Below are 13,238 nucleotides of genomic sequence, written 5' to 3' on the forward strand. Positions count from 1 at the left end.
GTTTTAATGATGAAAGTTTGAAATTCTGGGCGAGAAGGCACAAGGAGACAGGTGGTGATGAGGCTGCGAGTGACGCCTCCTTGACGTTGCTAGGCACACCTATGCTGCCGGCATAGAAAGGTCCAGGATTTTCAACGTTAACCTGGGTCAAGATTTTTATGGCTTCTTTCTCACAGACTGGGCTAGGCATGCACCAAAGCTTATTGGCCACGAAGTTTTTGGGACTGAGCTTCAGCGCTAAATGTTAACATTGTCGCTGAGGGAAAATAATGGAGGTGCTTGGCCTGTAGTGACACTTGTGCCAAAACACGAAATGTGTCATTGTGTGCCCAGACTTTGCACCATCCGTAAAATATTTGGTGGGTACATCTGCGATGTGGTTTGCATTGACATGGAACTTAATTGAGCAGTTATAAAACTTTTATGTGCTATATTTTCCCCACATATCCGATTTGTCTAAATATCGACAAAAATGCTCTGTGGTTGAGGGTAGTACGGGTGTATGAGTAAGCTGGAACAAACACGGACAACGTTTCATCACTCCTGGCTTTTGAAATGTCTCTTTTTGGGGCTGACATTGGACAAATCCAATTACCACACAGACCGTTGTTGAGTATACTGGGGATTTGTGACAAGGCATGGTTGCGAGAATTGAGTGTTACATAGCACACTAGAGACAAAACAAGTGTTAGCAGAGCGTGGTTTCGATCATTGGACCTCTGGGTTATGGGCCCAGCACGCTTCCACTGCGCCACTCTGCTGTTAAACGAACGGGTCTGCGCTATACACAACACAATCACTACCGGCACAATTGCATCTGATCAAAACAAGCCCGTCTTTGGCCAAAAAGTGCCAAACAAGAAACGCCAGATACTACTAGGAGGGTTCAAATAAACCTCTTGGCTGGATCTCACATCCTATAAGATTGCGTCGGTGGTGTAATGGTCAGCATGGTTGCCTTCCAAGCAGTCGATCCGGGTTCGATTCCCGGCCGACGCACCAAGTCTTTCATCACACGGACAGTTGCTCAATAAACTGGAGAATGGTGACCCGCCATCGTTGCGGCGGTGGAATTTTACACAGCACAGTAGAGACAAAACAAGCCTGAGAAAAGCGTCGTTTCCATCCACGGACCTCTGGCTTATGAACACACACCCCCAACACATCTTACGTTTTTCGGGAGGGACGAATGTAATTCCCTGTAATTTAGGCTGTAAAGTCTTTTTTATTTGCTGCCAGTCTGCAGATTTTCTTCTACAGGTATCAAAATGATGGAAATTGTCTAAGCTGTGAGCGGGTATGAGTTTTAATGATGAAAGTTTGAAATTCTGGGCGAGAAGGCACAAGGAGACAGGTGGTGATGAGGCTGCGAGTGACGTCTCCTTGACGTTGCTAGGCACACCTATGCTGCCGGCATAGAAAGGTCCAGGATTTTCACCGTTAACCTGGGTCAAGATTTTTATGGCTTCTTTCTCACAGACTGGGCTAGGCATGCACCAAAGCTTATTGGCCACGAAGTTTTTGGGACTGAGCTTCAGCGCTAAATGTTAACATTGTCGCTGAGGGAAAATAATGGAGGTGCTTGGCCTGTAGTGACACTTGTGCCAAAACACGTAATGTGTCATTGTGTGCTCAGACTTTGCACCATCCCTAAAATATTTGGTGGGTACATCTGCGATGTGGTTTGCATTGGCATGGAACTTGATTGAGCAGTTTTAAAACTTTTATGTGCTATATTTTCCCCACATATCCGATTTGTCTAAATATCGACAAAAATGCTCTGTGGTTGATGCTAGTACGGGGGTATGAGTAAGCTGGAACAAACACGGACAACGTTTCATCACTCATGGCTTTTGAAATGTCTCTTTTTGGGGCTGACATTGGACAAATCCAATTACCACACAGACCGTTGTTGAGTATACTGGGGATTTGTGACAGGGCATGATTGCGAGAATTGAGTGTTACATAGCACACTAGAGACAAAACAAGTGTTAGCAGAGCGTGGTTTCGATCCACGGACCTCTGGGTTATGGGCCCAGCACGCTTCCACTGCGCCACTCTGCTGTTAAACGAAAGGGTCTGCGCTATACACAACACAATCACTACCGGCACAATTGCATCTGATCAAAACAAGCCCGTGTTTGGCCAAAAAGTGCCAAACAAGAAACGCCAGATACTGCTAGGAGGGTTCAAATAAACCTCTTGGCTGGATCTCACATCCTATAAGATTGCGTCGGTGGTGTAATGGTCAGCATGGTTGCCTTCCAAGCAGTCGATCCGGGTTCGATTCCCGGCCATCGCACCAAGTCCTTTATCACACGGACAGTTGCTCAATAAACTGGAGAATGGTGACCCGCCATCGTTGCGGCGGTGGAATTTTACACAGCACAGTAGAGACAAAACAAGCGTGAAAAAAGCGTCGTTTCCATCCACGGACCTCTGGCTTATGAACACACACCCCCAACAAAACTTACGTTTTTCGGGAGGGACGAATGTAATTCCCTGTAATTTAGGCTGTAAAGTCTTTTTTATTTGCTGCCAGTCTGCAGATTTTCTTCTACAGGTATCAAAATGATGGAAATTGTCTAAGCTGTGAGCGGGTATGAGTTTTAATGATGAAAGTTTGAAATTCTGGGCGAGAAGACACAAGGAGACAGGTGGTGATGAGGCTGCGAGTGACGTCTCCTTGACGTTGCTAGGCACACCTATGCTGCCGGCATAGAAAGGTCCAGGATTTTCACCGTTAACCTGGGTCAAGATTTTTATGGCTTCTTTCTCACAGACTGGGCTAGGCATGCACCAAAGCTTATTGGCCACGAAGTTTTTGGGACTGAGCTTCAGCGCTAAATGTTAACATTGTCGCTGAGGGAAAATAATGGAGGTGCGTGGCCTGTAGTGACACTTGTGCCAAAACACGTAATGTGTCATTGTGTGCTCAGACTTTGCACCATCCCTAAAATATTTGGTGGGTACATCTGCGATGTGGTTTGCATTGGCATGGAACTTGATTGAGCAGTTTTAAAACTTTTATGTGCTATATTTTCCCCACATATCCGATTTGTCTAAATATCGACAAAAATGCTCTGTGGTTTAGGGTAGTACGGGAGTATGAGTAAGCTGGAACAAACACGGACAACGTTTTATCACTTCTGGCTTTTGAAATGTCTCTTTTTGGGGCTGACATTGGACAAATCCAATTACCACACAGACCGTTGTTGAGTATACTGGAGATTTGTGACAAGGCAAGGTTGCGAGAATTGAGTGTTACATAGCACACTAGAGACAAAACAAGTGTTAGCAGAGCGTGGTTTCGATCCACGGACCTCTGGGTTATGGGCCCAGCACGCTTCCACTGCGCCACTCTGCTGTTAAACGAAAGGGTCTGCGCTATACACAACACAATCACTACCGGCACAATTGCATCTGATCAAAACAAGCCCGTGTTTGGCCAAAAAGTGCCAAACAAGAAACGCCAGATACTACTAGGAGGGTTCAAATAAACCTCTTGGCTGGATCTCACATCCTAAAAGATTGCGTCGGTGGTGTAATGGTCAGCATTGTTGCCTTCCAAGCAGTCGATCCGGGTTAGATTCCCGGCCGACGCACCAAGTCTTTTATCACACGGACAGTTGCTCAATAAACTGGAGAATGGTGACCCGCCATCGTTGCGGCAGTGGAATTTTACACAGCACAGTAGAGACAAAACAAGCGTGAGAAAGGCGTCGTTTCCATCCACGGACCTCTGGCTTATGAACACACACCCCCAACACAACTTACGTTTTTCGGGAGGGACGAATGTAATTCCCTGTAATTTAGGCTGTAAAGTCTTTTTTATTTGCTGCCAGTCTGCAGATTTTCTTCTACAGGTATCAAAATGATGGAAATTGTCTAAGCTGTGAGCGGGTATGAGTTTTAATGATGAAAGTTTGAAATTCTGGGCGAGAAGACACAAGGAGACAGGTGGTGATGAGGCTGCGAGTGACGCCTCCTTGACGTTGCTAGGCACACCTATGCTGCCGGCATAGAAAGGTCCAGGATTTTCACCGTTAACCTGGGTCAAGATTTTTATGGCTTCTTTCTCACAGACTGGGCTAGGCATGCACCAAAGCTTATTGGCCACGAAGTTTTTGGGACTGAACTTCAGCGCTAAATGTTAACATTGTCGCTGAGGGAAAATAATGGAGGTGCGTGGCCTGTAGTGACACTTGTGCCAAAACACGTAATGTGTCATTGTGTGCTCAGACTTTGCACCATCCCTAAAATATTTGGTGGGTACATCTGCGATGTGGTTTGCATTGGCATGGAACTTGATTGAGCAGTTATAAAACTTTTATGTGCTATATTTTCCCCACATATCCGATTTGTCTAAATATCGACAAAAATGCTCTGTGGTTGAGGGTAGTACGGGTGTATGAGTAAGCTGGAACAAACACGGACAACGTTTCATCACTCCTGGCTTTTGAAATGTCTCTTTTTGGGGCTGACATTGGACAAATCCAATTACCACACAGACCGTTGTTGAGTATACTGGAGATTTGTGACAAGGCATGGTTGCGAGAATTGAGTGTTACATAGCACACTAGAGACAAAACAAGAATTAGCAGAGCGTGGTTTCGATCCACGGACCTCTGGGTTATGGGCCCAGCACGCTTCCACTGCGCCACTCTGCTGTTAAAAGAAATTATCTGAGCTATACACAACACAATCACTACCGGCACAATTGCATCTGATCAAAACAAGCCCGTCTTTGGCCAAAAAGTGCCAAACAAGAAACGCCAGATACTACCAGGAGGGTTCAAATAAACCTCTTGGCTGGATCTCACATCCTATAAGATTGCGTCGGTGGTGTAATGGTCAGCATGGTTGCCTTCCAAGCAGTCGGTCCGGGTTCGATTCCCGGCCGACGCACCAAGTATTTTATCACACGGACAGTTGCTCAATAAACTGGAGAATGGTGACCCGCCATCGTTGCGGCAGTGGAATTTTACACAGCACAGTAGAGACAAAACAAGCGTGAAAAAAGCGTCGTTTCCATCCACGGACCTCTGGCTTATGAACACACACCCCCAACACAACTTACGTTTTTCGGGAGGGACGAATGTAATTCCCTGTAATTTAGGCTGTAAAGCCTTTTTTATTTGCTGCCAGTCTGCAGATTTTCTTCTACAGGTATCAAAATGATGGAAATTGTCTAAGCTGTGAACGGGTATGAGTTTTAATGATGAAAGTTTGAAATTCTGGGCGAGAAGACACAAGGAGACAGGTGGTGATGAGGCTGCGAGTGACGTCTCCTTGATGTTGCTAGGCACACCTATGCTGCCGGCATAGAAAGGTCCAGGATTTTCACCGTTAACCTGGGTCAAGATTTTTATGGCTTCTTTCTCACAGACTGGGCTAGGCATGCACCAAAGCTTATTGGCCACGAAATTTTTGGGACTGAGCTTCAGCGCTGAATGTTAACATTGTCGCTGAGGGAAAATAATGGAGGTGTGTGGCCTGTAGTGACACTTGTGCCAAAACACGTAATGTGTCATTGTGTGCTCAGACTTTGCACCATCCCTAAAATATTTGGTGGGTACATCTGCGATGTGGTTTGCATTGGCATGGAACTTGATTGAGCAGTTATAAAACTTTTATGTGCTATATTTTCCCCACATATCCGATTTGTCTAAATATCGACAAAAATGCTCTGTGGTTGAGGGTAGTACGGGTGTATGAGTAAGCTGGAACAAACACGGACAACGTTTCATCACTCCTGGCTTTTGAAATGTCTCTTTATGGGGCTGACATTGGACAAATCCAATTACCACACAGACCGTTGTTGAGTATACTGGAGATTTGTGACAAGGCATGGTTGCGAGAATTGAGTGTTACATAGCACACTAGAGAAAAAACAAGTGTTAGCAGAGCGTGGTTTCGATCCACGGACCTTTGGGTTATGGGCCCAGCACGCTTCCACTGCGCCACTCTGCTGTTAAACGAAAGGATCTGAGCTATACACAACACAATCACTACCGGCACAATTGCATCTGATCAAAACAAGCCCGTGTTTGGCCAAAAAGTGCCAAACAAGAAACGCCAGATACTACTAGGAGGGTTCAAATAAACCTCTTGGCTGGATCTCACATCCTATAAGATTGCGTCGGTGGTGTAATGGTCAGCATGGTTGCCTTCCAAGCAGTCGATCCGGGTTCGATTCCCGGCCGACGCACCAAGTCCTTTATCTCACGGACAGTTGCTCAATAAACTGGAGAATGGTGACCCGCCATCGTTGCGGCAGTGGAATTTTACACAGCACAGTGGAGACAAAACAAGCGTAAGAAAAGCGTCGTTTCCATCCACAGACCTCTGGCTTATGAACACACACCCCCAACACAACTTACGTTTTTCGGGAGGGACGAATGTAATTCCCTGTAATTTAGGCTGTAAAGTCTTTTTTATTTGCTGCCAGTCTGCAGATTTTCTTCTACAGGTATCAAAATGATGGAAATTATCTAAGCTGTGAGCGGATATGAGTTTTAATAATGAAAGTTTGAAATTCTGGGCGAGAAGACACAAGGAGACAGGTGGTGATGAGGCTGCGAGTGACGTCTCCTTGACGTTGCTAGGCACACCTATGCTGCCGGCATAGAAAGGTCCAGGATTTTCACCGTTAACCTGGGTCAAGATTTTTATGGCTTCTTTCTCACAGACTGGGCTAGGCATGCACCAAAGCTTATTGGCCACGAAGTTTTTGGGACTGAGCTTCAGCGCTAAATGTTAACATTGTCGCTGAGGGAAAATAATGGAGGTGCGTGGCCTGTAGTGACACTTGTATATTTGGTGGGTACATCTGCTATGTGGTTTGCATTGGCATGGAACTTGATTGAGCAGTTTTAAAACTTTTATGTGCTATATTTTCCCCACATATCCGATTTGTCTAAATATCGACAAAAATGCTCTGTGGTTGATGCTAGTACGGGAGTATGAGTAAGCTGGAACAAACACGGACAACGTTTCATCACTCCTGGCTTTTGAAATGTCTCTTTTTGGGGCTGACATTGGACAAATCCAATTACCACACAGACCGTTGTTGAGTATACTGGAGATTTGTGACAAGGCATGGTTGCGAGAATTGAGTGTTACATAGCACACTAGAGACAAAACAAGTGTTAGCAGAGCGTGGTTTCGATCCACGGACCTCTGGGTTATGGGCCCAGCACGCTTCCACTGCGCCACTCTGCTGTTAAACGAAAGAGTCTGCCCTATACACAACACAATCACTACCGGTACAATTGCATCTGATCAAAACAAGCCCGTCTTTGGCCAAAAAGTGCCAAACAAGAAACGCCAGATACTACTAGGAGGGTTCAAATAAACCTCTTGGCTGGATCTCACATCCTAAAAGATTGCGTCGGTGGTGTAATGGTCAGCATGGTTGCCTTCCAAGCAGTCGATCCGGGTTCGATTCCCGGCCGACGCACCAAGTATTTTATCACACGGACAGTTGCTCAAAAAACTGGAGAATGGTGACCCGCCATCGTTGCGGCAGTGGAATTTTACACAGCACAGTAGAGACAAAACAAGCGTAAGAAAAGCGTCGTTTCCATCCACGGACCTCTGGCTTATGAACACACACCCCCAACACAACTTACGTTTTTCGGGAGGGACGAATGTAATTCCCTGTAATTTAGGCTGTAAAGTCTTTTTTATTTGCTGCCAGTCTGCAGATTTTCTTCTACATTTATCAAAATGATGGAAATTGTCTAAGCTGTGAGCGGGTATGAGTTTTAATGATGAAAGTTTGAAATTCTGGGCGAGAAGACACAAGGAGACAGGTGGTGATGAGGCTGCGAGTGACGTCTCCTTGACGTTGCTAGGCACACCTATGCTGCCGGCATAGAAAAGTCCAGGATTTTCACCGTTAACCTGGGTCAAGATTTTTATGGCTTCTTTCTCACAGACTGGGCTAGGCATGCACCAAAGCTTATTGGCCACGAAATTTTTGGGACTGAGCTTCAGCGCAAAATGTTAACATTGTCGCTGAGGGAAAATAATGGAGGTGTGTGGCCTGTACTGACACTTGTGCCAAAACACGTAATGTGTCATTGTGTGCCCAGACTTTGCACCATCCGTAAAATATTTGGTGGGTACATCTGCGATGTGGTTTGCATTGACATGGAACTTGATTGAGCAGTTTTAAAACTTTTATGTGCTATATTTTCCCCACATATCCGATTTGTCTAAATATCGACAAAAATGCTCTGTGGTTGAGGGTAGTACGGGTGTATGAGTAAGCTGGAACAAACACGGACAACGTTTCATCACTCCTGGCTTTTGAAATGTCTCCTTTTCGGGCTGACATTGGCCAAATCCAATTACCACACAGACCGTTGTTGAGTATACTGGAGATTTGTGACAAGGCATGGTTGCGAGAATTGAGTGTTACATAGCACACTAGAGACAAAACAAGTGTTAGCAGAGCGTGGTTTCGATCCACGGACCTCTGGTTTATGGGCCCAGCACGCTTCCACTGCGCCACTCTGCTGTTAAACAAAAGGGTCTGCGCTATACACAACACAATCACTACCGGCACAATTGCATCTGATCAAAACAAGCCCGTCTTTGGCCAAAAAGTGCCAAACAAGAAACGCCAGATACTACTAGGAGGGTTCAAATAAACCTCTTGGCTGGATCTCACATCCTATAAGATTGCGTCGGTGGTGTGATGGTCAGCATGGTTGCCTTCCAAGCAGTCGATCCGGGTTCGATTCCCGCCGTCGCACCAAGTCTTTTATCACACGGACAGTTGCTCAATAAACTGGAGAATGGTGACCCGCCATCGTTGCGGCAGTGGAATTTTACACAGCACAGTAGAGACAAAACAAGCGTGAGAAAGGCGTCGTTTCCATCCACGGACCTCTGGCTTATGAACACACACCCCCAACACAACTTACGTTTTTCGGGAGGGACGAATGTAATTCCCTGTAATTTAGGCTGTAAAGTCTTTTTTATTTGCTGCCAGTCTGCAGATTTTCTTCTACAGGTATCAAAATGATGGAAATTGTCTAAGCTGTGAGCGGGTATGAGTTTTAATGATGAAAGTTTGAAATTCTGGGCGAGAAGACACAAGGAGACAGGTGGTGATGAGGCTGCGAGTGACGTCTCCTTGACGTTGCTAGGCACACCTATGCTGCCGGCATAGAAAGGTCCAGGATTTTCACCGTTAACCTGGGTCAAGATTTTTATGGCTTCTTTCTCACAGACTGGGCTAGGCATGCACCAAAGCTTATTGGCCACGAAGTTTTTGGGACTGAGCTTCAGCGCTAAATGTTAACATTGTCGCTGAGGGAAAATAATGGAGGTGCGTGGCCTGTACTGACACTTGTGCCAAAACACGTAATGTGTCATTGTGTGCCCAGACTTTGCACCATCCGTAAAATATTTGGTGGGTACATCTGCGATGTGGTTTGCATTGGCATGGAACTTGATTGAGCAGTTTTAAAACTTTTATGTGCTATATTTTCCCCACATATCCGATTTGTCTAAATATCGACAAAAATGCTCTGTGGTTGATGCTAGTACGGGAGTATGAGTAAGCTGGAACAAACACGGACAACGTTTCATCACTCCTGGCTTTTGAAATGTCTCTTTTTGGGGCTGACATTGGCCAAATCCAATTACCACACAGACCGTTGTTGAGTATACTGGAGATTTGTGACAAGGCATGGTTGCGAGAATTGAGTGTTACATAGCACAATAGAGACAAAACAAGTGTTAGCAGAGCGTGGTTTCGATCCACGGACATCTGGGTTATGGGCGCAGCACGCTTCCACTGCGCCACTCTGCTGCTAAACAAAAGGGTCTGCGCTATACACAACACAATCACTACCGGCACAATTGCATCTGATCAAAACAAGCCCGTCTTTGGCCAAAAATTGCCAAACAAGAAACGCCAGATACTACTAGGAGGGTTCAAATAAACCTCTTGGCTGGATCTCACATCCTATAAGATTGCGTCGGTGGTGTAATGGTCAGCATGGTTGCCTTCCAAGCAGTCGATCCGGGTTCGATTCCCGGCCGACGCACCAAGTCTTTTATCACACGGACAGTTGCTCAATAAACTGGAGAATGGTGACCCGCCATCGTTGCGGCAGTGGAATTTTACACAGCACAGTAGAGACAAAACAAGCGTGAAAAAAGCGTCGTTTCCATCCACGGACCTCTGGCTTATGAACACACACCCTCAACACAACTTACGTTTTTCGGGAGGGACGAATGTAATTCCCTGTAATTTAGGCTGTAAAGTCATTTTTATTTGCTGCCAGTCTGCAGATTTTCTTCTACATTTATCAAAATGATGGAAATTGTCTAAGCTGTGAGCGGGTATGAGTTTTAATGATGAAAGTTTGAAATTCTGGGCGAGAAGACACAAGGAGACAGGTGGTGATGAGGCTGCGAGTGACGCCTCCTTGACGTTGCTAGGCACACCTATGCTGCCGGCATAGAAAGGTCCAGGATTTTCACCGTTAACCTGGGTCAAGATTTTTATGGCTTCTTTCTCACAGACTGGGCTAGGCATGCACCAAAGCTTATTGGCCACGAAATTTTTGGGACTGAGCTTCAGCGCTAAATGTTAACATTGTCGCTGAGGGAAAATAATGGAGGTGCGTGGCCTGTAGTGACACTTGTATATTTGGTGGGTACATCTGCGATGTGGTTTGCATTGGCATGGAACTTGATTGAGCAGTTTTAAAACTTTTATGTGCTATATTTTCCCCACATATCCGATTTGTCTAAATATCGACAAAAATGCTCTGTGGTTGATGCTAGTACGGGAGTATGAGTAAGCTGGAACAAACACGGACAACGTTTCATCACTCCTGGCTTTTGAAATGTCTCTTTTTGGGGCTGACATTGGACAAATCCAATTACCACACAGACCGTTGTTGAGTATACTGGAGATTTGTGACAAGGCATGGTTGCGAGAATTGAGTGTTACATAGCACATTAGAGACAAAACAAGTGTTAGCAGAGCGTGGTTTCGATCCACAGACCTCTGGGTTATGGGCCCAGCACGCTTCCACTGCGCCACTCTGCTGTTAAACGAAAGAGTCTGCGCTATACACAACACAATCACTACCGGTACAATTGCATCTGATCAAAACAAGCCCGTGTTTGGCCAAAAAGTGCCAAACAAGAAACGCCAGATACTACTAGGAGGGTTCAAATAAACCTCTTGGCTGGATCTCACATCCTAAAAGATTGCGTCGGTGGTGTAATGGTCAGCATGGTTGCCTTCCAAGCAGTCGATCCGGGTTCGATTCCCGGCCGACGCACCAAGTCTTTTATCACACGGACAGTTGCTCAATAAACTGGAGAATGGTGACCCGCCATCGTTGCGGCAGTGGAATTTTACACAGCACAGTAGAGACAAAACAAGCGTAAGAAAAGCGTCGTTTCCATCCACGGACCTCTGGCTTATGAACACACACCCCCAACACAACTTACGTTTTTCGGGAGGGACGAATGTAATTCCCTGTAATTTAGGCTGTAAAGTCTTTTTTATTTGCTGCCAGTCTGCAGATTTTCTTCTACATTTATCAAAATGATGGAAATTGTCTAAGCTGTGAGCGGGTATGAGTTTTAATGATGAAAGTTTGAAATTCTGGGCGAGAAGACACAAGGAGACAGGTGGTGATGAGGCTGCGAGTGACGTCTCCTTGACGTTGCTAGGCACACCTATGCTGCCGGCATAGAAAGGTCCAGGATTTTCACCGTTAACCTGGGTCAAGATTTTTATGGCTTCTTTCTCACAGACTGGGCTAGGCATGCACCAAAGCTTATTGGCCACGAAATTTTTGGGACTGAGCTTCAGCGCAAAATGTTAACATTGTCGCTGAGGGAAAATAATGGAGGTGTGTGGCCTGTAGTGACACTTGTGCCAAAACACGTAATGTGTCATTGTGTGCTCAGACTTTGCACCATCCCTAAAATATTTGGTGGGTACATCTGCGATGTGGTTTGCATTGACATGGAACTTGATTGAGCAGTTATAAAACTTTTATGTGCTATATTTTCCCCACATATCCGATTTGTCTAAATATCGACAAAAATGCTCTGTGGTTGAGGGTAGTACGGGTGTATGAGTAAGCTGGAACAAACACGGACAACGTTTCATCACTCCTGGCTTTTGAAATGTCTCTTTATGGGGCTGACATTGGACAAATCCAATTACCACACAGACCGTTGTTGAGTATACTGGAGATTTGTGACAAGGCATGGTTGCGAGAATTGAGTGTTACATAGCACACTAGAGACAAAACAAGTGTTAGCAGAGCGTGGTTTCGATCCACAGACCTCTGGGTTATGGGCCCAGCACGCTTCCACTGCGCCACTCTGCTGTTAAACGAAAGGATCTGAGCTTTACACAACACAATCACTACCGGCACAATTGCATCTGATCAAAACAAGCCCGTCTTTGGCCAAAAAGTGCCAAACAAGAAACGCCAGATACTACTAGGAGGGTTCAAATAAACCTCTTGGCTGGATCTCACATCCTATAAGATTGCGTCGGTGGTGTAATGGTCAGCATGGTTGCCTTCCAAGCAGTCGATCCGGGTTCGATTCCCGGCCGACGCACCGGACAGTTGCTCAATAAACTGGAGAATGGTGACCCGCCATCGTTGCGGCAGTGGAATTTTACACAGCACAGTAGAAACAAAACAAGCGTAAGAAAAGCGTCGTTTCCATCCACGGACCTCTGGCTTATGAACACACACCCCCAACACAACTTACGTTTTTCGGGAGGGACGAATGTAATTCCCTGTAATTTAGGCTGTAAAGTCTTTTTTATTTGCTGCCAGTCTGCAGATTTTCTTCTACATTTATCAAAATGATGGAAATTGTCTAAGCTGTGAGCGGGTATGAGTTTTAATGATGAAAGTTTGAAATTCTGGGCGAGAAGGCACAAGGAGACAGGTGGTGATGAGGCTGCGAGTGACGCCTCCTTGACGTTGCTAGGCACACCTATGCTGCCGGCATAGAAAGGTCCAGGATTTTCAACGTTAACCTGGGTCAAGATTTTTATGGCTTCTTTCTCACAGACTGGGCTAGGCATGCACCAAAGCTTATTGGCCACGAAGTTTTTGGGACTGAGCTTCAGCGCTAAATGTTAACATTGTCGCTGAGGGAAAATAATGGAGGTGCTTGGCCTGTAGTGACACTTGTGCCAAAACACGAAATGTGTCATTGTGTGC

General features: G+C 45.6%; 11 non-coding genes across 11 annotated transcripts; 7 read left to right on the forward strand and 4 right to left on the reverse strand.

The window, feature by feature from the left end:
• Positions 1 to 927: 927 nt before the first annotated feature.
• Trnag-ucc (transfer RNA glycine (anticodon UCC)) lies at positions 928 to 999 on the forward strand. Its single transcript has one exon. It is a non-coding gene; the product is annotated as a tRNA-Gly (tRNA).
• Positions 1,000 to 1,992: 993 nt separating this feature from the next.
• Trnam-cau (transfer RNA methionine (anticodon CAU)) lies at positions 1,993 to 2,064 on the reverse strand. Its single transcript has one exon. It is a non-coding gene; the product is annotated as a tRNA-Met (tRNA).
• A 1,231-nt stretch (positions 2,065 to 3,295) lies between these two features.
• Trnam-cau (transfer RNA methionine (anticodon CAU)) lies at positions 3,296 to 3,367 on the reverse strand. The gene has a single exon. It is a non-coding gene; the product is annotated as a tRNA-Met (tRNA).
• Positions 3,368 to 4,598: 1,231 nt separating this feature from the next.
• Trnam-cau (transfer RNA methionine (anticodon CAU)) lies at positions 4,599 to 4,670 on the reverse strand. Its single transcript has one exon. It is a non-coding gene; the product is annotated as a tRNA-Met (tRNA).
• A 166-nt stretch (positions 4,671 to 4,836) lies between these two features.
• Trnag-ucc (transfer RNA glycine (anticodon UCC)) lies at positions 4,837 to 4,908 on the forward strand. The gene has a single exon. It is a non-coding gene; the product is annotated as a tRNA-Gly (tRNA).
• A 1,231-nt stretch (positions 4,909 to 6,139) lies between these two features.
• Positions 6,140 to 6,211, forward strand: Trnag-ucc (transfer RNA glycine (anticodon UCC)). The gene has a single exon. It is a non-coding gene; the product is annotated as a tRNA-Gly (tRNA).
• Positions 6,212 to 7,152: 941 nt separating this feature from the next.
• Positions 7,153 to 7,224, reverse strand: Trnam-cau (transfer RNA methionine (anticodon CAU)). The gene has a single exon. It is a non-coding gene; the product is annotated as a tRNA-Met (tRNA).
• Positions 7,225 to 7,390: 166 nt separating this feature from the next.
• On the forward strand, positions 7,391 to 7,462 carry Trnag-ucc (transfer RNA glycine (anticodon UCC)). The gene has a single exon. It is a non-coding gene; the product is annotated as a tRNA-Gly (tRNA).
• A 2,533-nt stretch (positions 7,463 to 9,995) lies between these two features.
• Positions 9,996 to 10,067, forward strand: Trnag-ucc (transfer RNA glycine (anticodon UCC)). Its single transcript has one exon. It is a non-coding gene; the product is annotated as a tRNA-Gly (tRNA).
• A 1,179-nt stretch (positions 10,068 to 11,246) lies between these two features.
• Trnag-ucc (transfer RNA glycine (anticodon UCC)) lies at positions 11,247 to 11,318 on the forward strand. Its single transcript has one exon. It is a non-coding gene; the product is annotated as a tRNA-Gly (tRNA).
• Positions 11,319 to 12,549: 1,231 nt separating this feature from the next.
• Positions 12,550 to 12,621, forward strand: Trnag-ucc (transfer RNA glycine (anticodon UCC)). Its single transcript has one exon. It is a non-coding gene; the product is annotated as a tRNA-Gly (tRNA).
• The last annotated feature ends 617 nt before the right edge of the window (positions 12,622 to 13,238 follow it).

Source organism: Liolophura sinensis, chromosome 7 (genome assembly GCF_032854445.1).
Source record: "Liolophura sinensis isolate JHLJ2023 chromosome 7, CUHK_Ljap_v2, whole genome shotgun sequence".
NCBI classification, from domain to species: Eukaryota; Metazoa; Mollusca; class Polyplacophora; order Chitonida; family Chitonidae; genus Liolophura; species Liolophura sinensis.